Source organism: Helicoverpa zea, chromosome 1 (genome assembly GCF_022581195.2).
Source record: "Helicoverpa zea isolate HzStark_Cry1AcR chromosome 1, ilHelZeax1.1, whole genome shotgun sequence".
NCBI classification, from domain to species: Eukaryota; Metazoa; Arthropoda; class Insecta; order Lepidoptera; family Noctuidae; genus Helicoverpa; species Helicoverpa zea.
Genome location: NC_061452.1, coordinates 3,062,740 through 3,084,408, shown reverse-complemented (window position 1 = coordinate 3,084,408; position 21,669 = coordinate 3,062,740). Strand labels below are relative to the sequence as shown.

Below are 21,669 nucleotides of genomic sequence, written 5' to 3'. Positions count from 1 at the left end.
TCGCAAAAATTGCTTCCCTGAAATTAGAATTTTACATTAGACGGTTCGGCAACTGAGGTGTTTGACTTTTTAAATTGGAACATTGATTTGTTTTGGAAATTCTTCAGCGATGAGCGTAACATAAACAGGCGCGCTCATCTGTTGAATCATGATGATACTTTAAGTGACTAGTTCGAATACGAATAAATTCGCATTCCCGGGAGGCATCCAAGGAGTCCGTATAGTGATAAAGAGTAAGATCAAATCAATATTTAAAATAAGTTAAAACCGCGGACGTACAATAAAAAAGATTAAGAATATATAGGAATATATTGTGGAAAGACTACAAAAGATTAGCACTATAAGATCTTTATAACCACTCAGATGATTTGTGCAACCTTGATATCTATTAACCTTACGTGTACTGGTCTGGTTATTTACAACAATTATTGCGAACGTTGCATTCTTCAATCGAAAACAGTTAATTCTTCTACGGCAAGATATTTTGATATCCAGTATTTGAAGACCCAAGACAGTTGGGCGTATTAATTTTATGACTGACAAAAATATTTGTCCTTTCATGAACTCTTTATGCCACATCTTATTTAGTAGCGCTTACAGATTATGTTTCAAGAAATCATACCTAATAAATTCAGTGACATCATACCAATACCACCGAATTGTATTTATATGCAACGCGATATTTGGATAGATAAAATGTGCATTAGGTATGCACTATTAGTAATCGCTCAAGAACAGTTCCATCGAGCGCCTTTTTGTCTAATGTGTTGGAATAAACATCCGATGATTTCATCAAAGCAAGCAAATTAAAATTCCTAATGCGTAATAAAAAAAAATCTACGTTTTATCGCCACTAGTCCACAAATTATGTAATTGGTTGGAAGGTCAATATAATACCCAAGGCCGATCGTGGGTGATATGAAACCTGTTCAAGTGGTTAGCCGTTGGTCATGTGGAAGTTCTTGGGGCAATTGGCTATGGCGGTCCCTTAACCTAGCATTATGTTGTTTAAGCATTAAACAGGTGATCCGCTCCGTGAGATAGATAGCCTTTATCGAATTACTGCTTCCAAGAATATACTCCTTAGAAATAACGGTGCTCCCAAGTTAAAGTACTTAATGGAATGAAGTTTACTAGGATAGAGTCAATTTTCCAATTCCACACAGACCCAGCCTAGGTCTTATTACTTCCCAAGAGTGAATCGCTTTAAATCAGTATTGGCTATAAATCACTTCGTATTTTCTCGTATATGTAAACCCTCGGTGGTAAGAATTAACCACTACATAGCTTCAATTTAGAAACTTGATTTTTTACCACTCCAGAAGACGATTGTTTGTGAATATGTATTTTTTTCACTCTAAAAACTAAAGTTGGTTTGACTATTCTCATTATTGGTATTGTTAAAACCTGCCTGAAGCCTGGAGGAAAGTAATATAACCGAAGTATGAAAATAGTTAGGTTCACTAGAATAGTAGTTGAGTCGGGACCCGAAGCCAAAACAAATTGTGCGGCGCTGCCTCCAAGCTGGCTATATAGTTTACCAACGTCCGAAATTTCATCCTAGACAAATGTTTAAGCATCTGAAAGCATATTGATTAGTCTTGCCTGACTGATAGACATATTAACTGTCCGAATGGCGTTGAGTGCCTGCCTTTCAGTCTAGCCTAGGCGCGTCGCTGGGCGTGGGTGAAGCAAATTTTATTATAGTTATTATAACTAACAATATTACTGTCACTGCTGGTGATAATGTAGTATTGATATCGCTAGAGTACGGTTCATTCACATTGAGCTCTGTCAGAGAGAGGCTGCAAACATTTATCTGTGTTTATGAAACTTAAACGTCATATAAATTGCATCTGTGTTAGTGCCGTTTATTAAAAGAATGAGTGAGTATTTTTACTTCATACATTACAATCGATGCTTGATTACTAACGGACACTTCATTAGTTTATCAAGAAATAATCATGCGTTCATTAAAGATTTTAATGTGTTGGAACATTCCTAGACTATATTAACGAGTGGTATGTGGACATATTCACCCGTTCCTTTTATCTTACTACGATGTCCCTAGATGTTATTTCAAAGGTAGATTCGTTTGTATTTAGAGAAGTTCACTTTAGTTGAAGCCAATTTGAACGAAAATTGAAAATACTTCAGCACTGTACTTAGTTGATTGTTTTTTTCGTAAGGGTTCCATTTTGATATCGTGTCGTGAAGCGTGTTTTCGATTAAGCAATTCACGTAAATGGTAAGGAGACGAAACTCGCTACCATATGGTCAACAAACAACCAACCAAGATGTGACTCACTGAATGAAATTGAAAAGTAAAGAGAAAATGTCATCAACATGACACATGTCTGATTATTCTGATTAATTCACTACGCCAATGTTAATGTTAATTAAATTAACTACAACTTTATGTTTACACAATATGGTGAAATGTTACATGTGTTTTGTTTGTATATCAAAATTCTGAATTTACATTAAGATTGATGATGATAGTATTAATTTATTACCTACAGACTACATGACGTCCAGAATGTTCCATTTATTCGCAAACAAAACTATTGCGTTAACAATGCCTTCACCTACCATAGTCATATGGTAATTTTCCCTTGAGCAAACAGGGCTTTATTATATCCGACCATAAAAATTTCTACTTCATCAGACAGCTTAGAAACTCCACAGAACTCGGAGTGAATCAGGAAAGTTTTGCTTTATTTGCTAAAGGTTCGAGTAAAAACGGATCCAATTGATATAAAGCCTTCAATTTCTGATAAACTATTTATGGTACATTGAAAGCCTTGGGTGGGTGTCTTGGGCAATGCTAATAAATTCTGATACTACAATTCGGTTTTAGCTTTTCTTTGTCTGAGTCGTATGAACGTTCTCTTCAGTGGGATTATTTTGATTGTTACTGGATTTTCTTTTTTTCTTTCTTTCATGGAAATGTCCTTGATTCTTATGAATCACCACAACGTACTGTAAATAATATTTCTATTATCTTCACAATTCCAATGAATTGAGAACGTACTCCTCCTTGTGAAGTCGGTTAAAAAAAAGAAAGCCTGCCTCTTCATATACCTCATACCATATCCCTTTAAAATTGCCCTCCGTAGTCCAAAACGAATATTTTCAGGATTAGCAAAACAAAGGTTTGTTTGTTCACAATTTCATCGAACGACCCTCCGAAACGATCTGTTTGCAATTCTGTTTTCATCACGTCAAGCTTAATGGTATTGTCGCCATGTTGCTTTTAGTTTCTTTTGTCCCGTACGGCTTATTCGAGTCTGCCATTTGAACCTGACTGGTTTGTATCATATTTTTTTTTCATGTTGTGTCAACGATCCGTATTTTGTAATTATTTGAAACTCTTGGAAAAGTAATAATGACCCTTTGAATAAAAAAAAAATAGAGTATATTAGGTACATAGGTTGCATATATTTGGAAATGAATGATACGGCTCAGAAACCCACTAGTTGTAGGATATGTTTTAAATTTTATTATAGCTGTAACCATCTTTCAAACGAAGTGGTAGAATGAGTGAGCAAGTGAGTGCAGAGTCAAGTCAGGTCGCATCAAACGAACAAAGCGTCCGGCATTGTGTCCGTTCAAATACTCAAAGAGAATTAAGCGTTGCAAACCATTGTACACAACGTACTGCAGTTCTATTGTGCAAGAAAAAGTTGAAGATAGTTTTAGAAGCTATATAGAATAGTCTTGTAAAAGGATTTCATGATATCTCAACATATTTTAAAAAAGTGTATCTCAAGTCTATATTTTTCAAACAATCTACGTTTTGATATGGTCGAATCTGTGTATTCAATGTGATGAAAAACCTGATGGTCGTCAACGATGACCAATTCCTCAGAAATTACAATTTACAACAGCTTTAGGAACCTTCAGCGCTTCATAAATCGAAGTTGATGTCTTACAAAATTGTTGGTGGTCATATTACTCGGATGCTACATTTGACTTTGATTGTAGTCGGCCGTTCGACCATCATTTCGAAACTTGTCTTGGCAGTCTTGGAAACTATGCAGAGCAAAATTCTAAAACTTGAAATGTATTGTTGAACACAGACAGTCGTTGTACGTAACTTCCTAAAATAACATTCAATAAAATATTTTTTATGTTCACAAAACTCTATTTATGTTATTAAATGTACACTTATAAAGTATTTAACTGGTTGGTGTTAATTGGCTGTTTACTTACAACGGTCACATACAGATGCGTAAAAAACAGCATTCTAGTCTTTAAACATCCGGTTTTTCAAGCTCTGTTCTCCGGAATATTTATTAACTTGTCAGTTTCTTATCATTGGTGGTATTTGTAATAAACGTAATTTATTACATGAGTACTGATCACTTCACCTGCGCTTCTAATTAAAAGAAGATTCCTTAGAACCTGTCGTAAGGCGTAAGCGCAGCTACTACCTAAGCCTTAATTAATCGAACTGTTTCTGGCCCTAGTAAGTGCGAATAAATTCCTGATTTTGCAAACGTTTCATGGCCTATTTCATTGTATGCAATCAAGTATGCTGATCATTCAAATGCTACTTGTTACTCGCTTGACACAGCTAACTTTCGTTTAACCTACAAATGACAGTTGCGCCATTGACACTACCAAGCAGACTCGATAGTCATCGGGCGCTAAGTCATTTTCTTAAGCCCTAATTCATTTAGCACTGTTCTGCTGATCATTAGCCTTTATGAAATGTTTCCATGACGCAAACAGAAGATCTATACTGATTTTGTTCCTCATGCAAAGTTCTGTGTACACTTCTGTTTTGCGTGTATACGTAATGAAACCTGAACACACAATTTCCTACACAGATCAAATTCGCCGTGCCGAACAATGGCGCGGCCCGTGCCGCGTTGCCGACAGCCGGCAACATCGGCCACAACGCTAAAACGCACTAATCACAACTGACCAACTTTCCGTTTGTTACAGGTACTATGACAGTCTGCGCCGCACACCGAGACCGTGAGTCATCCGTTGATAAATGACGCCCGCTGACGTATCGCAGAAAACATTGACACTATTATCATTCAATATATTTATTTAATTATAGCAACGTAGAAAGGAAAAGAGGTTAATTGATTAAGCAATTATTTTTAATAACAACGCATTCGATACAGATTTAGAGCGTAATTCAATTTGAGAGTCGTAACACCCAAAAGGATCAGTCGTCTAGTCAGTCTGATTGAAGTCTCCCTTTAGATTAGTACGGACTGCTGGCATGATTTTTGTTCCGAACTGGAAACTATCTGTCTAGTCAAGCGAGCAATCTATATGTGTGTATTTCTAATAGAATACTGTGTCAGTGTCCGAAAGTGACTGATTCTTTTAGGAGTTCATTTACTTCCGTAATGATGATGATGTCATAAACATTTGATGTGAACCGTCAGTTCGGCGTTTTTGTGTCAATTGAAATTGTATACAGTCATCGGTCCTACTAAGGTCTCTTTCCTGTCTTACTATTGGATAAAATGTGTGTCATGACTTGCTGCCATTTTTTATAACGATCCATTAGCTTTAGACGAGTCACTTTAGTAAGGCACGTATTGGATTTGGAGGACATTGTAATGTTTTTCATTTCAGACATTTCTTCTTCTGTGAGAGATTACAAATAATAGAGCAACGATAAATATTAGAACAGTAAGAGGCCTCTATTATTCAGGAAAGTTCGGGAGCTTCTTATTATGATGGAGCTTCTGCGAATTTCCCAAGAAGTTTGTCGGCGACAGAAACAATATTTTTGTTAGACTTCCATCAACATAATACAATATTTATTTCAGTACACACACCATTGTGAACGTAAACGAATTTTTGGTGACTCAAAATATTATACAATAGATTACCAAGTACTATTTGACAAGGTTTTTTATCGTCCATATTGTCAGGTAAAGAGATTTTACTAGGAAACGTTTCTCGTTATACAATTTGCCCTGTTACGTACGTGACTTAAAGTCGATTTGCAAATCTTAAAAAAAGCAGTCCAAACAAATATCAGAGTTATGTTTCGCCAAATTGTAATTAGGATTATCGTAAAACGTCCGCAAACCAGTTGGTTTTGATGGTTTTGGGAAACGGCGGACTTCACGCGTTAATGATTCACGGAATCGGTTTTGAGATTTTTTCTCACTGTGAACGTTTTGTGTAGTTTATAATTTGTGATAATAGTTTATAGAAACAAAAAACGAATAGTAAAACCTGTGTGTTTATGAAATCCATTCAAAATAACCGTCTTATTACTAAGCTTGAATAGTGGTTTCCTTTTTACAAGCACATTGGTAGCAAAGAACTAACAAACCACAGGTTTTGCTTTCGTGCAACTACGTATAATGAATATTTTGTTTCCAATAAATTAGGGTTTCTACACAGCGAGAATATTAGCAGTTTTTGTGTCTTAACGCCATTCAATAGATCGACCTTTGTTTTTGTAAATTTTTTCATCACCGACAATGCAACACCTGGCGTTGCAAGGTGCCTGTCTATCGGGTTCGTTGGCCTTTTTGCGTTGTGCAGGAAAATATGGATGGCGTTACGAAACATTTCTAGCCTTTTAGTGCTATATCGTTATCCTGTGCCCCGCCAAGAGAAGCCATCGTGAGCAGATCGTCCTCAGTGTTTGAAGTCAAGTCCTACGTGGTTTGTTGGCAAGGCTATCACAAGTTGATTTTATTTTATTAATATTTTTTCACACTCACTCTAATTGACTTACCACCATTTTCTTTTTTTTTTTACTAAGTATCCTTATCTGTGAAGCATTTAATGGTTTATCTATGTTAATTAGATGATCATGCAAAATCTAATCGAATGAACATAGTTTCGAACATAACATTAGATGTTATAACACATAGCGCCATCTAGTGTCGAATAGCGGTCCTACCAACTCGTTTAGTTACATCGTTAGCGGACGCGAATATTTTACTGCAGACAACTTTCCAAGTTCTGCTTTTGGTTATGTTTAGCAGTATTTCATTTGACATTAATTAATCTTCAGTTAATAAGTGTTGAGTTAATTATCCATCATTTTGTATGATGCGTCTGTAATTAATATTGCATCAGTTATTTTTCTAACGATTTTATCCGCTATCAGTAGTTTCGATAATATTCTTGTTAAGTAACAATAAACGAACCGAGTTAGTGATTGGTGCTTGATTGTATAATTTTATTGAGACGATTCGCAACTGAACACGTTTTATAGCGCTCTCGACATGAGCCCGGATAGCTCAGTCGGTAGAGCATTGGACTTTTAATCCAAGGGTCCAGGGTTCAAGTCCCTGTTCGGGCGGCTCTCTTTTTGCATTTGGGATTTAATTTTTTCATAGGTTTCTATTTATAGGTTTTATTATTTCATAAAATTTTACTGTTACCTATTAATTTCACTTTTTTGTGGGTTAATTTAATTATTTATGTGTTTGAAAGTGCCTAAGAAAGTCGGGTCACCACTATTAAATGACCAAAATTATTATCTCAGTCTTGTTGACCCCCACAAGTAGGAAATTGGGATTAAATAAATTTTGAACGAGAAACGAGAAAAAAAATATTTTATTTCAGGTTAGGTTTATATTTTCATTCGCCATTTCTGAAGAGACATATCATCTCTTTTGTTTAACTAATTACTTGCTAATTGTTATTAAATGAATTCTTTAGGTATAGCACAAATGTTATTATTGTTGCAAGAAAAAAATAAAAATTAGAATTAAAACTTCAGAGCTGGTGTCGCTAACTGTACACAGCGCCATCTCTGTCAACCTTACCAGAATGTTTTCGTAGCTGCTTGTTCAGAAACTTTGTTAGGCTGCGTACTTCCAACGCATTATACTAGATGGCGCTAATAAAAGTAATACACTGTAAACTCGACAGAGGGCAGGAATAGTCTCGTTCTTCTTTAAGTTTTGAAATATTACAGAACTTACAAAAATAAAACTTTACATAATTTTTTTTTTAGATTTGCCTTGCACAGTATTTGATATGAAATAAGAATCAGTTTAGTTTGTCAAATTGCGAATTATTTGTTCACTTTTTTGTCTTAAAATGTACTCATGTAAATCGGGCACATTTTACAATTACATCGAAGCATATTTAGATTGGACATTATGTATTATGAATGCTAAGACGAATATCAAATATATTTTCAAAACAAGCCTATGAATTAAACTTTTAGCCAGGAAATCAATTTTAACTGTTCAATATGAATTTAGGATTCACTTGAACAAAACCAGCTACTTTATCATTATAACATAGTAACTACAATGACCTTGCAAGCAATGTAAACAATAAAGTGGCTAACTAACCAATTATATAACACATTCTAGTTATTAACGCATTGGTAATCAACGCACATGGCTGCAGTCTTGGCTAAGATAAACCAGTCTAACCTAGATAATTGTTACAATTATTACCTCTTTTATATCTATTAAGACATCAGGAGAACTTATACGTAATCTGTCTGATGTTGTGTCCGATAATGACTTGTATTGATTATATAGTGACACGATTTTCTAGTCTATTAGGCGCTAAGTCTATAATGTAGGTAGTTAGGAAGGTAGATAAATTTATTCAGTTGTGTACCTATGCGAGGACTTTACTTTAGCTAATGATTTAAAGTCTCTGTACAATTATCTAAATCTCGACTACTTATTGTATCGGCAGGACTTGAGAAGTTTGACCAAGACCATACCCCGCTAAAGCGTAGCTTAACTGAGCTCTTCAATGACCAATAGAATATAGTTGTTCAAATATCTAATTTCTACACTCAGCAGAAGATATTCTATTGGTTGTTTAACAACTTCTTCTTCTGGATATCGTCATGGACCTTATAATAGTTAATTTCAGGTATTGTGACAATTTTTTAGGAAAGCAGAATGCATATTTTCTTGTAACCTTAAATGGTCAGCTAATAGGGCTGGTTTAGGTTTCAAAGTGAACAGCAGGGTAAAACCTAGAATGACTTATTTACACTTTGTGGTCACTATAGTTCGGCCATTCAGAGAATGCGTTCCTGACACGTCGCGATTGAACTGACGACGTAACTACATTCATTGATTATTGATATAATAATGTTGTTTTAATGCTCCTCAATTGTTAAAACGGTAAACAACCAGCAAAAATATTTTTATCGTAACTGCAACGCCATTGCAAAGTTACGTCGTCAGTTCAATCGCGACGTGTCAGGAACGCATTCTCTGAATGGCCGAACTATAATTCAATATGACTATGAACAGATTCGAATTCCTAAAATTGGCAATGTTTCACCAACATTGAGGTAGGTTTTTTTACTGATTCAGCTTTAAAAATTATTTTGGTACCTCGTAAAATTTATATTATTATAAACAATTTATATAGGATTGTGATTGGGCGTAATAAAATGTATTTATTTGTGTCAAGTTCGCCCATGGAACACCTACGTTTTAGCAATAAATTTTACTACGCTTAGTGCAAAATACATAGGCTTTATGTCATAAAAGACAGCATTTTATTTACCATCTGTTAATTCGTGTGTCGAAATATTTAATACTACTGAGTAATATTTGCGTCGACACTAAATTCAATAAGTTTATGATGTATCGTTAAACAATATTAACGATCTGTTGAGAATTTGTCAAGAGGCTGTAATATAATATTTTTGTATTTACGCTAACATAAAAAAACATATAACATATAACGTTTTGTGATGATTACCATCCATATTTTGGTATCAGTCGATAAATTCGTCTGTCTGACTTTTATTATTTTAATTTCAGTGTAAGTGCTTTAGCCATTTATGATTTGCGATATCAGTCGTTTTCCAAACGAGTATCTTTCCTATGTTTCTCGTATTTCAAGTAAACATTTGATAAAATACATTAATTATGCGAGAAACTTATTCTAAACCAATAAACTAGTGAAGTCACGTTTTCGAAATCGTTGTTGACACCTACCAGTCCCACACATTATGGTTGACCTTAGATCTTTAGTTTGATCGGTAGAAAATATTGGTATAATTTGTTATGCACTCTTGGAACAAGACTAGCCCGTAAACGTAGATATATTATGTGAAGCCTATATGCCCATCAGTCTAATTTCTTAGTTCCTAAAAAAACTTCTGACTAGCGGGCAGACGTTCCTGGATATAGTTCCAACTATTTTGTACAATGTTCCGAGAATTTGCAATCTTACTCAAATGATATAAAATTTTCTGAAGGCTTATACGCGCAGCTATCCACACAGTTTTACATTCAACTGAGGTCCTGTAAAGGGTAATGATGCAAGGTTACTATGATTGCAAGCCTAAAGGTCCGTTCAATATAGGGTGCAGTTATTGCATAGGTAACGATAACTACCATAATTATGTGGTTTCTATCTGATTATTGACAAGTAATATCAATTGTGATTTCAATACCACTCTTGTGTAACCTGAAGTAAATGGCTGCCATAATAATATTATTTACTAAAGGCACTCAAACCAGTCCCACTGTTACTTTAAAAAGAACAATTTTGGTAAAAAACTTAAGGCGAGGAAGTGGTCAACAATAATTCCATAACCGGCACGCGCATCTAAGGCGCCAAAAGGGGTCGGAGCGTCTGAGCGGGGCGAGGATAACAATACGCGCGCTAGCTTATAACTAAAAGTCGTAAGCGACAAAATGGTTTTGTAATTTTAATATTTAGAAATGATAATTTAATAAAAATTCCTACTACCATTTTAAAGAGTATGTATATACTCAACTACTAAAAAAGTTAAGAGGCTTAAATCGGTCCCGTTTGCCCATAATATGTGAATCTCTTTTTAAAAAGAGGTATGTTTGATATATTTTTCTCTGTTATAAAAGTTACCTAATTATGTTTCTACAACTAACAAAATAAGGCTTATATCATGAACTTTCAGGTAACCAAGTTGTATTTTGATCCGTTTTGTATTTACTGAGAAAAATTGACATCCTTGGCGCCAAAAATTCCAATTCGTCCTCTTAAACGAGTGGTCACAGATATAAATAGAAGCGAATAAACACCACGAATGCGAATGCTCCGCGATTTTTATCGATTTTTTGCGAAAAGTTTTTTTAGTCGCGAGATTTAAGTTGCATCGTAACGGATTTGGAATGACTGGGTGAATTATATTGCTTGTTGGTACAAAAAATATGTTACCTATTGTATAATTCTGTTTCTCAAACTGGTTTAATGTGATCTTGACCAAATGTAGTTGGGGCTTACGATTCGCCTTTCAAATAAAATAAAATTTTAAAAAATTGCCGATAGATTGCAAATTAAATGAGTTATCAGTAATTTTAATTAGGTAGATGCTTTTGGAGTGTAATGTTAATATCGTGAGTGAAACGACACATTGACATAGACCTTCTAATATATTTTTTTCTTCAGTAATTCAGATAGTTGCATATTTCTTAATGCGTTTAGTATTTGTATGCAAGAATATGTGTGATCAGAAAGAATTCAAACATTTCCTAAGTCAACGAGACAAAGATTTTGCTGAAGATTAACAGAATCGTGACTAAGTTATTTCTTTGTCGTGTTCACATCCACGTTAGTGTTACACTTCATGTATGCCAAGTTTAGAATTCTATTCATTCTATGTACTCAACCTTCACAATTGTTATCTCTATCTACCCACCTTTGTAGACAAACAAACATGTTTTTGACTTTTGGACCGTAGCCGCCATTTTATAGAGTTATTATGATAATAAAATGTAAGCTGGTTCTGTTTACATTTTTTTTTTCTAGTTCCGTCAAAACAGCCTGTTTTGGTTAATAAACCTATTTGTATTCTGTTTCGAATAAATTGCGAATTTAAATTGTCGAAAATATACTCGTAATAGGATTTGTTGTGAGCTGCTTCTTTTAATTACTAGGAAAATCTTTGTTTTTTTGTTAATCTATGCTTAGTTTTTTGCTAATTTACATAACTAATGACATTATCAATCGAATAAGATCAGATCTATTTTTAAGTCTTTGTCATTTTTTATTATTAATTTATAAAGCGCCTTTCAGAATGATAACTTTCAGATTTAAAACGTAAAAGCCTCTTAGTGAGAATGTTCAGGGACAAGCTGAACGTTCCGCACTCATCCGAAGCGAGCCTCAAGTAGTTCAAGGGCGCCTCGTGACCCTGGCATATACCAGAGAAGTGGCACTGAATAATATACCCGATTCAAGGAAATAATTTCAATAATTTCATTCCAATAGCTCGATATATCGGAAACGATTCCACACAATCAAATAATTACGTGAAACCTGGAAAAATATACAACGTCATTATTGTGAATTTTCTCCTATTACTGTCAAGCAGTTACTACCGCCGTTGATCTCGACTAATCGCCCCTGGACGATGGAAAATTACTCACGTGCTGTGTGCTTCGTGGAAACACACGCCGCAATGCGGTATAACTTGCCTATGATAGAAAAAGAACATTGAAAAGTTTGCTTGGAAATCGCCGTTATTTAAGTAGAATTCAAAAATTATAAATCATTTAAAAATGTATGTGCATTTGCACAGAAGTATATTTTTGCAAGGAAGGGCTTCAAAGTACTGAACTAAAACTCGCTACCACTGACTTTTGAGCTAAAAATCAGGCAGTAATTCCAACTTTGAAGTTTTCGAAACTTTGTTTAAAGATTAGCTAAACCTCGGGTATTAATAAGTAAAATAATCTGAAAGTGTAAACGGTGCTTTGCAATTTGAATTTTAAACATCTAAATTGAATATTTGCTCACCAAGCTGCTATTTTGGTGATGTTAGTCATATGCGAATCGAAAGCTCGATGCAGGCTGCGTAACAACATGACGTCAGACTCCTGTCTGACATCATGAAACCTTATGACGCCTACAAGGAAGGAGAACACATTCCAATGAAATACATCCTTTTCAATATTTTGTAATCTGGAACATTCTAGAATATAAATGTAACACTGGCTGCGTCAAACGCAAAGGAAAACTTCATGAAGCCTGTGTAACCATTAAGTGACGTGATGATCAAGGAATAAGTAGAATTACATCATACCACTTATCACGCCCACAAGGAAGAAGCACTAAGTATTATTATCAAATTCAGAAATAACAATACATAATAATATTTTACTGTCTATGTAAACGAATTTGCATTCTCAAAAATGGCAACTGTCATTTATAACGCAAAAGCTTGCCAACTTACAGGTTTTATAATGATGTCACAATCCGGGATCAGACCAATGACATCATAAAACTTAATGACGCCTACCAGGAAGGCGTATAAAATACCAATGCACAGATTTAATTTACTGCAGATTCATTCAATATTTATTTAATCTGTTCCTGGTTGTTCTATAGAACAAAGGCTTTCAAGTTCTTCTACGTCATGTTTTTTTAATAAGAGTACTTAGATTTTAGTTTTTTTACAATATCATCATTATTTTGTTACTTCTAATTTGGTTCAACTTATAAAAGAATATAATAATATGAAGATTTTTCTCCACGTTACGCGTGTCGGCCTCATTTTATCTAAAAAGGTTGTGAAGCGAAATAGCATGTCTTCTTAACGAGCTAAGATACTTATATTTTCATGAAACTAAGGAATATGTCGACACGAGGCCCGTTTCACGTAAATGTACAGCAGTCTTAATAATGTCGCGTCTGTCCCAAATTGAGCAGGCTTCTAAATCCTTAATTTTTTCTACCGTCTTAAAAGGTTCATGAATATTTAAGAAGTGTTTTAGCAAGATAAAAGCCAAAGCCACTAGCTAGAGAGAGTTTCTTAGGCACTTTATTTTGAAATGGCAAAGATGAAAAAAATCCATGCCGTTTAAAACTTAATTTATAACAGTCTAGATTTTTTCGAACCCATTCAACCTTGCATTCTGGCATCTCGATTCACGGCGCAATGTAGCAGAAACTGCAGAGATATAGATTCTCCAATTTAGCTAAATAAATAAAGCTAGCTTTGCAGACAAAACCTCGGCGTACGAATTTCCCAGAGGAAAGGAAATGCGCCAATGGTACATGATCCATTATCGAATGGAGTAATTTCAAATTGTATTTTTTATAGCGTGGCCTGGTATGGCTACAAATGGCGACGTCGCGCATTGTATACGTTTCCAATTGTTATTTTATTACACGTCGTTCCGATGTGAGTTTGTTTGCTGCAAATCGATTAATTTTATGCGACACTTTCATTGATTTGATGTTTTTGTTGTTTTACCGCTGACATTGAACACGACGTGTGTGTATCACGTTATTTTAATTTATTATAAATAAGCTTTGTTCGATAAGTGGAAATACTATTTATTTATATTCTTGGAAAATCCGTTACTTTGTTTGTTTGCAGAATAGCTTCTAATTCTTTCCAGTTACTGGTTTGCTATTCTTACTGAATTTATCTTTATATGTTTCACTGAAAGGCTTTTATTCTCAGATATAGTTAACCTAAAGTAAATAATGTACAGATCTTATTTTAGTGATTTAGTCTGAGCGTCTTTCTTTTTAATTTTGTTATTCTGAACCCTTGAGACGTGCTCGAGGCTTGAGAGGTTTCCACGAAATGTTTTCATAAAGTTATAAAATAAATAGGTACACACCGAAATGTAAAAGGCGCTGTCATTTTGCAATGGTTCCATTCGACGGTACGGTTTGATGGTAATGTTCAGAGAAGGGCGAGCAATTTGCCTAGTGTACCATCACACGTTGTCTACTGCAACACTAATTATTACGTACATGCGTAAAGTTAAGTTACATAAACTGACGCAATTGCATTGTGCGCAATATTCACGCCTTTACGGTCACTTCAGCTGATACTCCGATTAAGGCGAGGAAGTGGTCAACAATAATTCCATAACCGGCACGCGCATCTAAGGCGCCAAAAGGGGTCGGAGCGTCTGAGCGGGGCGAGGATAACAATACGCGCGCTAGCTTATAACTAAAAGTCGTAAGCGACAAAATGGTTTTGTAATTTTAATATTTAGAAATGATAATTTAATAAAAATTCCTACTACCATTTTAAAGAGTATGTATATACTCAACTACTAAAAAAGTTAAGAGGCTTAAATCGGTCCCGTTTGCCCATAATATGTGAATCTCTTTTTAAAAAGAGGTATGTTTGATATATTTTTCTCTGTTATAAAAGTTACCTAATCATGTTTCTACAACTAACAAAATAAGGCTTATATCATGAACTTTCAGGTAACCAAGTTGTATTTTGATCCGTTTTGTATTTACTGAGAAAAATTGACATCCTTGGCGCCAAAAATTCCAATTCGTCCTCTTAATTCGTTAATTCGCACAATATATTGGACATTTCCCTGACAGCTTCATGTTTTGAGTGCCCATTTGACGTAACACCTTGATGATGCACAGTAGCTGCGGCTAGTTATGCCTGTTCGTTATCCGTGCGGATTATTACCCGTGTAATAACCTAGATAAATAACTTTATTTTTGTTATTATGGCTATGCAATAACATTGATTATGGACTTCTTTTCCTGATGATCTCGGCTATTATCGTTTGTTATTACACACCTATGAAACAATGCGCGTGTAATGTGTTTGTATCTGATCGGCGGAACATTGGATGTGGCGATTAATTGCTAGTTTTCCTCACACACAAAAATAACTTAAAACCGACCATTATTAAAATCCAATTTTCATAAAACATGTAATTCTTAGAACTGTTAGAAAGCCGTTAATAAGCGAATCGGTATTACGCTCAATTTTGTGTTTTAACAAACTAATCAGTACAGTCAGTCACAAATGCGTTACATGCAGTGCGTGTTACGTGTTGAGTTACACAGTTGCAACTCTGTCGTAACAATAATGCGTAATGTCGTAGATAAATGGGCGATTAAAATAAATATGCGTGTGAAACCGGATCAGCGCAAGTGGAGCGCATCTGAAGAGCAGACAGCTGACTGCTACTCATTTTTGACGCGACTGTACCTATTTTGAAAAGCCAGTGGAAATCTATGAGTTTATCGTTGTAGGTGTCGTAAATATTATATTGGTATAACAACCACATAAATATAAACCTTTATATGCGTTTCAAAATAGGATGAATTTGCTGTTGGGGAAAAAAGTGCAAACGCAAATCACCCGCATGGCATTAACGCATTACTGTAAATTAAATTAGAATTTAAATACGAAATTGAAATCCCAACTTAGGTAAAACTGATTCTATTTACGTCAAATGAGAACAACATTCAATGTAAAATTAATGTCCCTGAATTTGTTACTCCTGAAATGAAGAGACTTTAAAAGGTGAAACATCCACTTAGACGACACTAAATCACTTCAAAAATAATAAAGGATCAACACTTGACAGTCAGAATGCAACATAAAAGACGTATTCTTATACCCTTTGAAATATGTCGTCGCCTTAAAAGGAACCAAAATTATTTAAGAACTTCCCGTGACATGTCTAGGAACTGTTAATGTGTTTGAATGAAGTCTTCTTTCCTGAACTATTTTCGTTAACAACGTGTAAACAAATGGTTTCTGTAACTCGACGTCATGGCGTGGTTCTATGGAAACTGGTCTGTAGTCTGAAATTTTTCGGAAGCTCCGAAGTTCTTGTTAAATAAGATACTTTTACGTCAGTGATGTTAAATTATGTATTAGTTTATGTGTAGTAGTTACTGGTTTTTCAAGAGTTTCGGAGTAAATTATTTTTCTCTTCTCGTTAATCGTTTTGATGTAGGTTGGTAAATAAACGAGAATAAATGCGTGGATTTTCCTCCTCATAGATCTAATACACAGGTGTACCTAATATTATCGACTGTTTATCGGCTTTTGTTATAAGCTTCTCTAGAATACTCACTTATATGCTATCTTTGACTCAGTAACGCCTTGTCACAAAGGATAACCTACTATCGAGCCTAGTAGAAGCACGTAAAATCCCACTAGACAGTACCATATGATATCACATGTAACATATGCACTGATTGTACCAACAATTACGTGATTATACACGCTTTCAATGTAGACAAAGCGATAGGTAATGTGCGTAATATGTAGGGGTCGTGTCAGGTTAGAAGTTACGTCTAACAAGCCTGTTTATATTTAGTTAACCCTGTGCTTAACTTATCAAGACGATAACCAATGCACTGATAACAAGCCGTAACTTGACGTACCAATAATCTTAGTATATAAATAAAACCACTAATCAGTTAGAAAGTCATGTATCCGCATAATACTCATACGTTAAATCTGTACAGGTTTGCATTTAAATACATTAGTAAGTTGTTTGGTATTCGCTGTCATTTGCAAGTTATCGCTGCGAGACCCGCTGGGAAACCTACGAAAGAAAATATCTATTAACTTATGGGAATAGTCTCATTCCCATCAACATACATAATCGTAAATTCTTTCAAGTCTTCTTCGCCCATAAACAAGTCTATCAATAATTTAAACCTTTAGAAAGCTTTACCTTTGGCACAAGTCGAAAGGAAAATAAGTTTATGCCAATAAAATTGTGTAAACAAACAATTTGAATACAACTCCCGAGAGAATAGTGAAAGTAAATTGAATTCGCATCGGATCGTTACAACTGACAATCTTGTTTTCTCTTTGTTCTTTTATTTTGTTTATCTCCATTCGATTCATTCAAGTCTAGGTCATCATTGAACCCCTCTAGTGTTTTAAATATTGAAAGCTAAGCAGCTATGTACAGGTAAAAGGTACTCCTGTACCTATGTGTATGCCGACCGGCGACCTACTCACTTCGCAAACACTGTCCCATTTTTCCAACACAACAAACACAAACGTACTGAACAGAACGTAAGTCATAATAATACCTGTTTTCCATAACACGCGGCTAGTAACACTTTACATAACAAATTGCAATACACTTAGTACGAAGCCCGCTGTCCACCGTGCAATTGTCGTGATTTACATCGCCTGGACTGCGAGTCCATTGCGTCGTCTCTATGAATTTATGGCCACGTCGCTCCTTTGATAGATTGGTTGAAGTTTATGTACTGTGTTTGATAAGTGATACCTGAATGTAGGAGCGGTTTTTAGGTTTCAGTGTGACATAGATGTTTTTTGTTTTATAATTATTAGGTGATTGATTGATGGCTCTGGTCGTCTTCGTAACTTATGAATGCTGAGTTGGGGAAAAGTATTAATTTGCTCATCATTACCATGATTTTAATGATTTGCACAGAGAAAGTATCAACGTCTGTCTAAAATAATTACTTCAATCATTTGTTTATTTTCTACCACGAAATATACTTACTGAATGTTTATCCAGTTACGGAATCTTAAATTACCTAAATGCCTTTCTCTTTTTTCCCGCTCCTTTTATGCAACAAACGTCATTTGCAGATAAGAGTAATTTGTTACGTTACGATAAACCCAATTGACAGAACATAGGAAATTACTTGACTGCTAGAAGTACAATATGTAACAAGATCAAAAAGCATAGAATCGATTTTATGTTTTGCATAATCCAATTCGCGATTTCTTAACAGTAAAGAATCAGTTAAGCAGAAACCAGTTAGCAGATTTTATAGATAATGGCACCTTTTAATGTTCATATTCTTCATTAATTTAATTAATGTCTGGTCCTTTAATAGCACTTTAGGTCGTAAACTTCAAACAAAGAGCTCAACCCACTATTACGTAAAGCTAAAAGCATCTTTGATCATCTATTTAGTAAAGCCTGCACTCAAGCATAGTTATTTCAACACAATATAAAATTACTTACAACATGATAGATTTATGTCCAGGTAATCGCGTACAATCTAATTACGGACAATATGAAACATGAAAATAAATCTTCCATTAATGACGATACTGTGACGTCCAGTCATAGAAGACTCGCTTTGTATGAAAATTGCACATAATAAACGTTGTATTTGATTTAATGGAGACCGGTATTGGTCATAGAATGTCGATCGCTAACCTGACTTAGAACAATTCTTAGTTACACAGAGCTGTGTCCTTTCAACTGTGTGTCATAATCGGCCTATTCCATCCGCTAGGATAATAGCGGGTTATTTATGACCAGTTTACAAATACATTGATATATTGTTTGACGGAAAATTACGCGGTAGCAAATAGTATGAAATTACTCAAGTGATTTTCAGATACAACACTGAGAAGTATTGTAAACTTTGACTTTGAACATTCTCAAGATACGAAGGTCATCTTTTGAGTTTTAACACTTAGACAATATAAAACCGTGATCTTACAAACTAAGAAATACAAAACGAAGGCTAGTTCTACTGTTACCGTAGACCACGCAGAGTTTAATAATAACATATTATTATTTATGGTCGCCTATTAATACCATGATATACTATGACAGAAGGACTATTAGGAAGTGACTTGAAACGACACAGTTATGCTCCAAAACGATTTAATTAAACTCTTCTCCGGTCAGTTGATTGAGGAAACTACGAGCTATGAACTGAGATGTGGATTCCAGAGCTGTTATTTCCATCTACCATTATCTCATATAAATCGCGAACCTATGTATATTCCTGAGATAAAAAGCTTGGCACCAAAAAGCAAAATAATTTCAGTGTCACAAGATATTGTGGCTTTCACGTTGTAAGCTGCATACAATGATAGTAACATAGATGACGACGCAAAGTGAAATGCCTAATGGCGCCCAACAAATAAAGACGCCTAGCCCAGCTATAACGAAAAGCATTCTCATACCCACCTTGCAGACTTCCTCGAAACCATGTAACGTTGTTATAATCTTTTTCAAACACTTCTCGTACTGTCATACGAGATAAAAGTTATATATCACCGTCGTTACCTCTCTTGATGCCCTACATACCTGAAAAAACATCCGGCACGATGACTCACCGATTGCAGCCTACGGGGGTAATAGCTTAATTTAAATTATATAACACCATATTTGATACAAGTAAGTTTAATGAGTTATGACAACCTCGTTTGGTTAGTCTAACGATTTGTTAGCAGAGAACGAAAAATCCCCAACGTAATTGCGACTCGAGACATATAATCAAATGTCCAGTTACTCAAATAAATCCTATGTAATTTAAACTGGAGTTCATTAAAATAAAAAGATGAAAGTCAAGTAGCTTTAAGGACACTAAAGCTTTAGCCTCCTGACCTCTGTTTTGACGAATGATAAACTTGTTATGCGTGTGACACTCTATTAAGAGTTTGAACCATAATTTGATCTAACCCAATCGATTTATTTTTTTCAACCCTATAGGCTGGGTACGCTGAGGTCAATGCGAACGACGGAATGATCTCATCGGGTTCATTTCAATGGTGACGTCAGCCCCTGAAGTAAACAAGTTGGGCTTGGTAATTTTTTAATCTTTTGTTTTGATGCCTGTTTGCACCACAGTGTGCGTGTTAGATTAACTGATCCGCCGACATGAGGATTTATGGGATCGTATTTTATTTAATAGTTTACAGCACAAACAACTTACCTGGCCTTACGTCATCACTTGTTTATTTTGCCGGCCAAGTGGCCAGCTGATGGGCGCCGATACTGGCCGAATTTGTATAGTCCTATTAACAAACCGGATTCTTGGAGAACTAAAATAAACGTGTTATTAGGAAGAGGTATAATTCTCTAAACAAATAGTAGCACTAATCCGTAGTAAACAGTATTAAATAAATAAACCAACTTCTTAGCGACATAATCTGTACATTATCTTTAAACCTGACTTGTTAATTTTCGCATAACAGTATTAGTGGCATGTTAAACAACTTAACAGTTGTGCCAGCAACGTTTTGCAAGCGTCCGCGAAATTTGACAATCGCTAAAAGTTTTATTTATATGCCTATTCCGCATTGCACTCCACGTGGATTGGTAAAGTTTCCGACGTAACAATAAAATTGTATTGCACGCAATAAACATGATTATGTCTTAACGGATCTCCTTTCATATCGCTATGACCCAACAGACCGACTTCCCCAATTTGCGAATTGCTAATATTTAATTGTTAGAGTGAATTCGTAATCCGCTCAAGGCTGAACATGGTTGACCATAATCGGCCAGAAAGAAAATTACGGTTTCATAACAAATGTTGGACCAACAGAACTGCTAATTGCATTTGCATTTTTGTATGCAAATCAGATGATTTTAAGTGAGGTTTGTGTAACCACTACCATGCTCGTTTGAAGATGAATGATGGGCAAACAAGACGAGAGCGGAGTCAGCAAATATTGAAATTATTCAAGTGTGGCGCCAGTATAAGCATGACATCGTATATTTCGTTATATCGATATGCCTTGCACATCCGTAGCATTTTGTAATTTGTTTTCTTTATCATCATTATTACAGATCTGAAACCCTGTTATAAATACCCCAACCATATTAAAATTATCCCAAATTATTTCTAAAACAACATCAAACAATTAAGACAGGCCCAACTCCCTTCATCTGATCATTACCGCACCGTTGACAACGCTAAGTTATTTTAGGGCCAGGGCGCGATCTGTGATCATGGAAAGACATGCTCGAGTGCGCCGATTGACGTTTACACAAGCATACGAAACTATTTCTGGGCTCAGTTTACAGGCATCAGCTTCAGGCATCAGGTTCATTGGCAGGTCCAATGAACCTTTGTAGAAGGGGATAAACTTTCCTAATTTTTAGTAGTAATTGATTGTGTAAAGACACTGCCTTCATGACAATAATAAGGAGAGAAGTTCACATAAGTGCATTATTGCTAAATACATAGATATGTTCTCAGAACTGCACAATC

At 35.2% G+C, this 21,669-nt stretch overlaps 1 protein-coding gene and 1 non-coding gene across 3 annotated transcripts in view; both read left to right on the top strand.

The window, feature by feature from the left end:
• Window positions 1-21,669, top strand: part of LOC124630854 (protein bunched, class 2/F/G isoform-like) — a 140,736-nt gene that overhangs the window by 36,648 nt on the left and 82,419 nt on the right. The window lies entirely within an intron of this gene.
• On the top strand, window positions 7,228-7,300 carry Trnak-uuu. The gene has a single exon. It is a non-coding gene; the product is annotated as a tRNA-Lys (tRNA).